The sequence below is a fragment of the Mytilus galloprovincialis genome, chromosome 12 (assembly GCF_965363235.1).
Source record: "Mytilus galloprovincialis chromosome 12, xbMytGall1.hap1.1, whole genome shotgun sequence".
NCBI classification, from domain to species: Eukaryota; Metazoa; Mollusca; class Bivalvia; order Mytilida; family Mytilidae; genus Mytilus; species Mytilus galloprovincialis.
Window position 1 is genome coordinate 44,091,778 of NC_134849.1, and position 9,235 is coordinate 44,101,012.

A 9,235-nucleotide genomic window follows, 5' to 3' on the forward strand; every position below is an offset into this window, starting at 1 on the left:
CGATTATCTGATTCATCTGAAAATTCCAGGGCAGATAGATTGTGACCTGATCAACAATTTTACTTCCTGTCAGATTTGCTCTTAATGCTTTGGTTTTTGAGTTATAAGCCAAAAACTGCATTTTACCCCCATGTTCTATTTTTAGCCATGGCGGCCATCTTGGTTGGTTGGCCGAGTTACCGGACACATTTTTTAACTAGATACCCCAATGATGATTATGGCTAAGTTTGGTTAAATTTGGCCCAGTAGTTTCAGAGGAGAAGATTTTTCTAAAAGATTACTAAGATTTACGAACTAGAGGCTCTAAAGAGCCTGTGTCGCTCACCTTGGTCTTTGTGAATATTAAACAAAGGACACAGATGGATTCATGACAAAATTGTGTTTTGGTGATGGTGATGTGTTTGTACATCTTACTTTACTGAACATTCTTGCTGCTAACAATTATTTCTATCTATATTGAACTTGGTCCAGTAGTTTCAGTGGAAAATGTTTTATGAAAATTGTTAAAAATTGACTATAAAGGGCAATAACTCCTAAAGGGGTCAACTGACCATTTCGGTCATGTTGACTTATTTGTAAATCTTACTATGCTGAACATTATTGCAGTTTACAGTTTATCTCTATCTATAATAATATTCAAGGTAATAACCAAAAACAGCAAAATTTTCCTAAAGTTACCAATTCAGGGGCAGCAACCCAACAACGGAATGTCCGATTCATCTGAAAATTTCAGGGCAGATAGATGTTGACCTGATAAACAATTTTACTCCATGTCAGATTTGCTCTAAATGCTTTGGTTTTTGAGTTAAAAGCCAAAAACTGCATTTTACCCCCTATGTTCTATTTTTAGCCATGGCGGCTATCATGGTTGGTTGGCCGGGTCAAGCCACACATTTTTTAAACTAGATACACCAAATATGATTGTGGCCAAGTTTGGACTAATTTGGCCCAGTAGTATCAGAGGAGAAGATTTTTGTAAAAGATTACTAAGATTTACGAAAAATTGACTATAAAGGGCAATAACTCCTAAAGGGGTCAACTGACCATTTTGGTCATGTTGACTTATTTGTAAATCTTACTTTGCTGAACATTATTGCTGTTTACAGTTTATCTCTATCTATAATAATATTCAAGATAATAGCCAAAAACAGCAAAAATTCCCTAAAATTACCAGTTCAGGGCAGCAACCCAAAAACGGGTTGTCGGATTCATCTGAAAATTTGAGGGCAGTTACATCTTGACCTGATAAACAATTTTACTCCATGTCAGATTTGCTCTAAATGCTTTGGTTTTGAGTTAAAAGCCAAAAACTGTATTTTACCCCTATGTTCTATTTTTAGCAGTGGTGGCCATCTTGGTTGGTTGACCGGGTCAAGCCACACAATTTTTAAACTAGATACCCAAAAGATGATTGTGGCCAAGTTTGGAATAATTTGGCCCAGTAGTTTCAGAGGAGAAGATTTTTGTAAAAGATTACTAAGATTTACGAAAAATTGTTAAAAATTGACTATAAAGGGCAATAACTCCTAAAGGGGTCAACTGACCATTTCGGTCATGTTGACTTATTTGTATATCTAACTATGCTGAACATTATTGCTTCTTACAGTTTATCTCTATCTATAATAATATTCAAGGTAATAACCAACTAGAGGCTCTAAAGAGCCTGTGTCGCTCACCTTGTTCTATGTGAATATTAAACAAAGGAAGAAGATGGATTCATGACAAAATTGTGTTTTGGTGATGATAATGTGTTTGTACATCTTACTTTACTGAACATTCTTGCTGTTTACAATTATCTCTATCTATAATGAACTTGGCCCAGTAGTTTCAGTAAAAAATGTTTGTAAAAATTTACAAATTTTATGAAAATTGTTAAAAATTGACTTTAAAGGACAATAACTCCTTAGGGGGTCAATTGACCATTTCAGTCATGTTGACTTATTTGTAAATCTTACTTTGCTGTACATTACTGCTGTTTAAAGTTTATCTCTATCTATAATAATATTCAAGATAATAACCCAAAACAGTAAAATTTCCTTAAAATTACCAATTTAGGGGCAGCAACCCAACAACGGGTTGTCCGATTCATCCTAAAATTTCAGGGCAGATAGATTTTGACCTGATAAACAATTTAACCCATATCAGATTTGCTCTAAATGCTTTGGTTTTTGAGTTATAAGCCAAAAACTGCATTTTACCCCTATGTTTTATTTTTAGCCATGGCAGCCATCTTGGACACATTTTTTAAACTAGATACCCCAAAGATGATTGTGGCCAAGTTTGGATTAATTTGGCCCAGTAGTTTTAGAGAAGAAGATTTTAGTAAAAGATTACTAAGATTTACGAAAAATGGTTAAAAATTGACTGTAAAGGGCAATAACTCCTAAAAGGGTCAACTGACCATTTCGGTCAAGTTCACTTTTTGTAAATCTTACTTTGCTGAACATTATTGCTGTTTACAGTTTATCTCTCTCTATAATAATATTCAAGATAACCAGAAACAGCAAAATTTCCTTAAAATTACCAATTCAGGGGCAGCAACCCAACAACAGGTTGTCTGATTCATCTGAAAATTTCAGAACAGATAGATCTTGACCTGATAAACACTTTTACCACTTGTCAGATTTGCTCTAAATGCTTTGGTTTTTGAGTTATAAGCCAAAAACTGCATTTTACCCCTATATTCTATTTTTAGCCATGGCGGCCATCTTGGTTGGTTGGCCGGGTCACGCCACACATTTTTTAAACTAGATACCCCAATGACAATTGTGGCCAAGTTTGGTTTAATTTGGCCCAGTAGTTTCAGAGGAGAAGATTTTTGTAAAAGATTACTAAGATTTACGAAAAAATGGTTAAAATTTGACTATAAAGGGCAATAACTCCTAAAGAGGTCAGCTGACCATTTCCTTTGCATTGAGGTATTTGTAAATCTTACTTTGCTGAACATTATTGCTGTTTACAGTTTATCTCTATCTATAATAATATTCAACATAATAACCAAAAACAGCAAAATTTCCTTAAAAATACCAATTCAGGGGCAGCAACCCAACAACAGGTTGTCCGATTCATCTGAAAATTTCAGGACAGATAGATCTTGACCTGATAAACACTTTTAACCCGTCAGATTTGCTCTAAATGCTTTGATTTTTGAGTTATAAGCCAAAAACTGCATTTTACCCCTATGTTCTATTTTTAGCCATGGCGGCCATCTTGGTTGGTTGGCCGGGTCACACCACACATTTTTTAAACTAGATACCCCAAAGATGACTGTGGCCAAGTTTGGATTAATTTGGCACAGTAGTTTCAGAGGAGAAGATTTTTGTAAAAGATTTCTAAGATTTACGAAAAATGGTTAAAAATTGACTATAAAGGTCAATAACTTCTAAAGGGGTCAATTGACCATTTTGGTCATGTTGACTTATTTGTAAATCTAACTTTGCTGAACATTATTGCTGTTTACAGTTTATCTCTATCTATAATAATATTCAAGATAATAACCAACTAGAGGCTCTAAAGAGCCTGTGTCGCTCACCTTGTTCTATGTGAATATTAAACAAAGGAAGAAGATGGATTCATGACAAAATTGTGTTTTGGTGATGATAATGTGTTTGTACATCTTACTTTACTGAACATTCTTGCTGTTTACAATTATCTCTATCTATAATGAACTTGGCCCAGTAGTTTCAGTAAAAAATGTTTGTAAAAATTTACAAATTTTATGAAAATTGTTAAAAATTGACTTTAAAGGACAATAACTCCTTAGGGGGTCAATTGACCATTTCAGTCATGTTGACTTATTTGTAAATCTTACTTTGCTGTACATTACTGCTGTTTAAAGTTTATCTCTATCTATAATAATATTCAAGATAATAACCCAAAACAGTAAAATTTCCTTAAAATTACCAATTTAGGGGTAGCAACCCAACAACGGGTTGTCCGATTCATCCTAAAATTTCAGGGCAGATAGATTTTGACCTGATAAACAATTTAACCCATGTCAGATTTGCTCTAAATGCTTTGGTTTTTGAGTTATAAGCCAAAAACTGCATTTTACCCCTATGTTTTATTTTTAGCCATGGCAGCCATCTTGGTTGGATGGCCGGGTCACCGGACACATTTTTTAAACTAGATACCCCAAAGATGATTGTGGCCAAGTTTGGATTAATTTGGCCCAGTAGTTTCAGAGAAGAAGATTTTAGTAAAAGATTACTAAGATTTACGAAAAATGGTTAAAAATTGACTGTAAAGGGCAATAACTCCTAAAGGGGTCAACTGACCATTTCGGTCAAGTTCACTTATTTGTAAATCTTACTTTGCTGAACATTATTGCTGTTCACAGTTTATCTCTTTCTATAATAATATTCAAGATAATAACCAAAAACAGTAAAATTTCCTTAAAATTACCAATTTAGGGGCAGCAACCCAACAACGGGTTGTCGGATTCATCTGAAAATTTGAGGGCAGATAGATCTTGACCTGATAAACAATTTTACACTCTGTCAGATTTGCTCTAAATGCTTTGGTTTTTGAGTTATAAGCCAAAAACTGCATTTTACCCCTATGTTCTATTTTTAGCCATGGCGGCTATCTTGGTTGGTTGGCCGGGTCACGCCACACATTTTTTAAACAAGTTACCCCTATGATGATTGTGGCCAAGTTTAGTTTAATTTGGCCTAGTAGTTTCAGAGAAAAGATTTTTGTAAAAGATTACTAAGATTTACGAAAAAATGGTTAAAAATTGACTATAAAGGGCAATAACTCCTTCAGGGGTCAACTGACCTTTTTGGTCATTTTGACTTATTTGTAAATCTTACTTTGCTGAACATTATTGCTGTTTACAGTTTATCTCTATCTATAATAATATTCAAGATAATAACCAAAAACAGCAAAATTTCCTTAAAATTACCAATTCAGGGGCAGCAACCCAACAACAGGTTGTCTGATTCATCTGAAAATTTCAGAACAGATAGATCTTGACCTGATAAACACTTTTACCACATGTCAGATTTGCTCTAAATGCTTTGGTTTTTGAGTTATAAGCCAAAAACTGCATTTTACCCCTATGTTCTATTTTTAGCCATGGCGGCCATCTTGGTTGGTTGGCCGGGTCTTGCCACACATTTTTTAAACTACATATCCCAAAGATGATTGTGGCCAAGTTTGGATTAATTTGGCCCGGTTGTTTCAGAGGAGAAGATTTTTGTAAAAGATTACTAAGATTTACGAAAAATGGTTAAAAATTGACTATAAAGGTCAATAACTCCTAAAGGGGTCAACTGACCATTTTGGTCATGTTGACTTATTTGTAAATCTTACTTTGCTGAACATTATTGCTGTTTACAGTTTATCTCTATCTATAATAATATTCAAGATAATAGCCAAAAACAGCAAAAATTCCCTAAAATTACCAATTCAGGGGCAGCAACCCAACAACAGGTTGTCCGATTCATCTGAAAATTTCAGGACAGGTAGATCTTGACCTGATAAACACTTTTTCCGCATGTCAGATTTGCTCTAAATGCTTTGGTTTTTGAGTTATAAGCCAAAAACTGCATTTTACCTCTATGTTCTATTTTTAGCCATGGCGGCCATCTTGGTTGGTTGGCCGGGTCACGCCACACATTTTTTAAACTAAATACCCCAATGATGATTGTGGCCAAGTTTGGTTTAATTTGGCCCAGTAGTTTCAGAGGAGAAGATTTTTGTAAAAGTTAACGACGACGGACGACGACGGACGACGGACGACGACGACGACGACGACGGACGCCGGACGCCAAGTGATGGGAAAAGCTCACTTGGCCCTTTGGGCCAGGTGAGCTAAAAACAGCAAAAATTCCCTAAAATTACCAATTCAGGGGCAGCAACCCAACAATGGGTTGTCGGATTCATCTGAAAATTTGAGGGCAGAAAGATCTTGACCTGATAAACAATTTTACTCCATGTCAGATTTGCTCTAAATGCTTTGGTTTTTGAGTTATAAGCTAAAAACTGCATTTTACCCCTATGTTCTATTTTTAGCCATGGCGGCCATCTTGGTTGGTTGGCCGGGTCACGCCACACATTTTTTAAACTAGATACCCCAATGATGATTGTGGCCAAGTTTGGATTAATTTGGCCCAGTAGTTTCAGAGGAGAAGATTTTTGTAAAAGTTAACGACGACGGACGACGACGACGACGACGACGACGACGGACGACAGACGACGGACGACGGAAGCCAAGTGATGGGAAAAGCTCACTTGGCCCTTCGGGCCAGGTGAGCTAAAAATTGAATAAGGTACTTAGGCAGCAACCATTTGATTTTCTGGGGGGGGGCTATGGTTTTTTTTGGAAAAAAAAGTTTGTTTCCAGTTTTTGGAGAAAAAAATAATTTGTTTTTGATTCTGAGAAAAAAAAATTGTTTGTTTCACCCTCAGTTGCCACTATATGTAATGCTAAAATTGAAAGAAAAAAATTGTTTTCGACTTGTCGCGAAAAAAATAGATTGTTTTTCGCCACAGGCGAAAAAAAAAGTTTGTACAGAAAAAAAAAACATAGCCCCCCCCAGAAAATCTAATGGTTGCTGCCTTATAGCAAAAGTCTGAAGCTATTTGATTTAATTGGTGTTTTAACACTACTTTTAAGCATCACTTTTGAGTTATTTTGTGTCGGCCAGTTTTTATTGGTAGAGTAAACCGGAGCGTTCTGAGAAAACCATGACCTTCGATAAGAAAACTGACAATCCTAGTAAAATAAGATGGGAGTCAAGTGCACCCACACAAGCAGGGTTCGAACCACGGGGGGTCAACTTCCTATTATTGGGTATACGGGGATGTGCCAAAAATATGGGTCATAATTTTGCGAGATTTTATATAAAAATGACCCTCCTTTTTAATGACATCCTATATTAAAATGCATTTACGTTTGTAGTCCGAGATTTACTCTGATTTACTCTGACGTCCAACGGCTGTTTTGCCAGACAAGCTGGGGCCGTGGGACGTGGTCGTCCCACGGCCCCAGCTTGTCTGGCAAAACAGCCTTTGGACGTCAGAGTAATCTCGGACTATTACGTTTGATACCTATATATTGATTCGGGGTATGATCTACATATCATATATAAATACGCTATTGAGAATCATACATTATTAATAGTCAATTATTATATTAAATTAAATCAATTCCTTTGAAACTTCACCTTTTAAACAAAGTGCTTTCAAATAAGTTCCCAAATGAACCCCGGTGAGTTAGTGCTTATATAAGCATGGGTCATATTTTAAATATTGTATATAAGTATAGGTCATTCTTTCTTAAATATTTATATAACTATAGGTACTGAATTTCAGTGAATGTTATATTAAAATGGGTACGTTTTTTGAGGCAAAAATGGCACACCCCTACCAAGAAAATATCGAAGTTACCCCCCCCCGTGGTTCGAACTCACAAACTCAGTGTTGACTGGCTAGTGATAACAGTAGTAACTTCTTGGACAACTCGGCCACCTGCCTCTTGATTAAATATTTCTCTTTTGAAAGTCTTCAATTTTATCATATGCTTGAAAAAGACAAGTTATTGTTGATATTGACAAATTTTCAGAGAAAACAAATATTCAAATACCATAAAGCAACACAAACTTTGGCAAAAACACCTTTATTTCTTTGTATAGTCTGAAACATTTAATGACATTTATAAGTATGTTACCTGCAGCAATTCAAAATAACAACATCATAAATGATACCACATCAAATGTTTGGAAAATAGTTATCTGTATCTTTCGTGTGAAATGTGAAGGAACAAATAAATATTCTAAAAAATCACAAGAATTTGAAAATATTGTTCAATAAATGATTTTGAAATGCATGTTTCTAAAAAAATATTGAGAAATTTAATAGTTGCTGGCCACAAATTTTTCATGCATAACTCAGGAAAAAACAAATCAACGAAAATGTAAAAATGAATCATTCAACTCATAACAATTAAAAAGCACTTGTATATAATATAATAAATGGTCAACAAATAAACAACAACAAAATATAAAATACTTTTGTAGATAATCTATGCAATTAACCTTTTGAGAGATCAAGGTTATTAATTAGCGATTCAAACAATACATTTGATCCGTATCATTCCCATTACTATGGACTCATTTATTTTCGTGGGTATCAATTTTCGTAGATTGAAGAAAACTTGCATTTTCATGGATATTTGATTTCTGGGTTTTGTCAAATTCTGTTTACAACCCAATAGCAATATCTGTGATTCATTGAGCATTTAAGGTGGTACCCAACACTTTCACTAAAATTAATTTGGCTCGTTTAATTTTCATATAATTTTGTCAAAGTATTTACTTTGTCCCTTAAACAAAAATATAAAAATTTCAAAAATTTTGAACCAACTGTTTTGTCAGAAAAATTACACTGGTTATATAGCACTTTGACAAAAACCAATTTTGATCATTGAGAAGCTTAATATTCCTTTTACAACACAACATAATTAAAACGTTTAGCTGACTTTACAGAGTTATCTCCCTGTAGTGTTAGGTACCACCTTAATTTTGTGGTTCACCTGTACCAATGAAAACAATGAAATTTGGTATGCCACGAATAATAATTAATCCACAGTACCAGAAATACTCTTTTACTATACACTGATTTCTACATCATTTGAACATATATCAGGCTAACTGGATCCCTGGATTTTTGAACTGATAAATAAGACTGCTTAACATTTTCAAAACACCGATCTTTACTCTTATGTACATAATCTAACTCTGTCTATAGAATTACATTAATTTTATCATTTAAAAACAAGATATTGAAGCAGTCATTAGGTAGTTATTTCTATAAGAATATGCATCCATTAGCTCAACATACTGATGTTGATTTTTCGCCCAACAAACACTCAAATAATGTAAAATAATGACGTCACCTAAAATCAAACACTTTGACGGAAAGATAATGATTGGAATCATGCGTATTACAAATGACATTTCAACATGTATGAAACAGGGGCGGATCCAGCCATTTTAAAAAGGGGGGGGTTCCCAACCCAGAGTAAAGGGGGGTTCCAGCTTTATGCTCCCATTCAAATGCATTGATCGGCCAAAAAAAAGGGGGGGTTCTAACCCCCGGAACCCCCCCTCTGGATCCGCACCTGTATGAATTAAGTATAATGAGAAATACACTGCAAAATCATAAAAACATCCTATATAAATGCAAAATAAAGATAAAATACACAGCACTACTGAAGTGGGCTAAACAA